This window comes from Enhydra lutris, unplaced genomic scaffold (genome assembly GCF_002288905.1).
Source record: "Enhydra lutris kenyoni isolate GAN:26980312 unplaced genomic scaffold, ASM228890v2 scaffoldscaffold78, whole genome shotgun sequence".
In the NCBI taxonomy this organism is placed as follows: domain Eukaryota; kingdom Metazoa; phylum Chordata; class Mammalia; order Carnivora; family Mustelidae; genus Enhydra; species Enhydra lutris.
The window spans coordinates 6,613,329-6,616,226 of NW_019154162.1; the positions used below are offsets into that span (position 1 = coordinate 6,613,329).

Consider the following 2,898-nt stretch of genomic DNA (forward strand, 5'->3'; position numbering starts at 1 on the left):
GACTATCCTGGGAGTGGGGGGGGACACCCAAAGGAAAGTCACCAGGGTGGCCTGGATTTCGAAAGCCTTCACCTAGAATGCTCTGTTCTAGGCAAGCTTTCTGCAGACAGGCTGAGAGGAGGATGACAAGAGACAGGATGCCAGGCCCAGAGAATTTATCAGCTTATCCCAGAAGGTCAGAGACTCTAGCCCCAGGTCCAGGTTTTCAGCAAAATGTTCCTGGGACAGAATGCTGCATGTAGTTAGGCCATGGCAAAGCTGGGCTGCACCTGGCCTTTCCCTCATGCCACCCAGAGACAAAGCTTTCTGGAGTGCAGGACAGTATCTATAGGTCTCAAGGCATCCACTGAGTTCAGGTGTGGCTCCAGTCCTCCATACGTGCTAAGCCTTTATCACCTTCCTGCCCCTGGACCATCTCTAGTCTCCAAGCTGGTATCCTCATCTAATTTCTACCCCTCCAGGCCCCTCCTGTCACCTCTCTCATAGATCTAGAACAAGGGTCAGCAAACTAAATCCAGCCCACCACTTGTTTTATATATTGTTTTATAATTTTATATTTTTTATAATTTTATATATTTTTTATAAATAAATTTTTATTGAAACTGGTCATAACTACTCATTTATGTATCATTTATGGCTGCCTTTGGGCTACAACAGCAAAATAAATATGGCACTATTGGTTTGAAATGCTCTCAGGAGCCTCCTGGTATAATCTGAAACTGATTCCTGCACTCAGAGGGCAGAGGGAGACCAAAGAAAGAGACAGGCTACTCCAAGCTGATAGATGGCAGGGTTTTCCTTACTTGTTTGTTTTAAGACTTCTATTAATGGATGCTTTCTGTTTGTTGGCATTTTTATTTTTAAAAATCAAGTTGTAAATATTCATTACAAATTAAAAACGAGTTTCTTAAAAATCTCAACTTGACCAGACATGAGATAACTAAAAACCTTTAAATGTGTACTGAGAAAAACCAAGCTTTAAAACAAACGAACAAACAAACAAACATGTTTGTCATTACCAAAAAGAGACCTCTTTAGGTAAAAATAATAAAAATCCCATGCTGCACAGATAATGCAGACAGTTATGTTTATATGGTCAATGGACAAAAAGCTAGCACTTAAGGTGTTCAGCTTCAATCTTTTGTTCATTTCTTATTGCTGGAATTTCATCTTCATTTCTTTGTGTTGGATGACTAAACCGGATGATGGCAGAGATGGTAAGCCGGCATTTACTCAGCCCCACCCTGCTCAGCCTCCAGAGTGGATGAATTCTCAGCTAGTGGATAGGCTGCTTTTGTCTCTTTTCCATCTTGTGGTTTAGGGGTTTCTGGGCATCTGCCTCGGTAATTGAAGTTGCAGTTGTACTGACCTCATCTTGATTTTCTTGGGTCTCATCTTGATTTTTCCTTATCTTCCTCATAGCCATTCTCTCTACACTGTCTTTGGTGAGGAGGACCCCTATGGAATTGTGCCTATAACCCTAATACATATTCTGTCTCAATGATCTACCTTGTTCTGCCCCCTGGTTGTCAGCACCTTCCATCACTGCTCCCTGCTCAGGAGTATTTTAATATTGTGGTTGATGCCCATAAGGTCTCTGCATATAGTAAGGTGGGAACCATCACCTGCAGTAGGGCTAGCGCTTTTGGGCCTGGCTTTCAAGAGCACTTTCCAACCCCACTCTTACTATCATGGTAATTCTGCTGGGAATTGCATGGAGGACCCCTGAGATGTGGATAGTGTCTATAATGGTTAACGTCCGCTGCATACTTACTGTCTTGCACTGGAACTTTACCAGGGCCTGTCACATTGCTGCCTCTGCACCCTTTTCTCTTTCAAGGACATCAAACTCCACAGTCTCTCCATCTCCTGCACTGCAAAGGTACTTCCTGGGGTTACTCTTCTATTTGGCAGTATGGTGTACAAATACATCTTCCTTGGTGTCATTTCTATTGATGAAACCATATCCATTTCTTACATTGAACCATTTTACTGTTCTCAAAACCTTCGTTGCAAAGACCTTCTTGTCCCAGCCTTCCAGGTGTCAAAAATGTGAGGCCACCCAGGCCACCGCTCTCTATGGAGCTGCTGGTGGTGTCAGCAGCACTGAGGTTGGAGTGGTGGGTGGCTGCTGGGTCTCAGCCTTGCTGATCATGGTTGCAGTGATAGTGACTAGGGCTGGCTGTGGCAGCTGCAGCTCCTCCCAGTGTGTGATGGTTAACTAGGCCCATGTCAACTGTGAGGTTACTCAGGGCTCTCTGAGGTCCACTCTCCACTCCCACTACCAATCAAACTTGGTAGGTGGCAGTTTTAATAAGCAAAGGGAAGTTACTTACAAGTTTTTTCCTGGATGGCAGCAAAATTAATGGATTCCTGCCCCCACTCACCAAATCTTAAAAGTTTACAAAGTGATTTACCTGGATTCAGATCAGTATACCATATAGGTGTTCTCAATAGCACATCATTACCTTAAGGCTGTGTCCTTGGAGCAGCCTCTGGGAGCAGGAAAGGCAAATACAACCCATGTTCCAAAGACAGAGGAGAGTGAGAAGTCTTTGAGAGTCCTGGTCTAGCTCTCAGGTCAATCAGAAATCATGTCCATCCCGTGATATTCCCCAACAGGCACTACCTGTGACAGAGATAATGTCACCCAAAAATCATAAAGTGTACTCTCTGGCCCTTTACAGAAGTTTGTCAACCCCCAAATTCACCACACAGATTCTCCCTCAACCACTCCCAGCAACTCCCAATGATCATAGGATTAGTGGCCCGGAATTAGGCCTTCTGAATTCTGACCATTTCTCTACCACTCTCTGCAGAAACTTTCCCTTCCTCTCCTGCACATGAGATTGTCTAGGTCTGCACTTTGCAGGAACAATTCATTTAATGTTATGCATT

General features: G+C 44.1%; 1 pseudogene; it reads right to left on the reverse strand.

Moving 5' to 3' along the window:
• Positions 1-1,137: 1,137 nt before the first annotated feature.
• On the reverse strand, positions 1,138-2,155 carry LOC111160880 (annotated as a pseudogene).
• Positions 2,156-2,898: the final 743 nt, after the last annotated feature.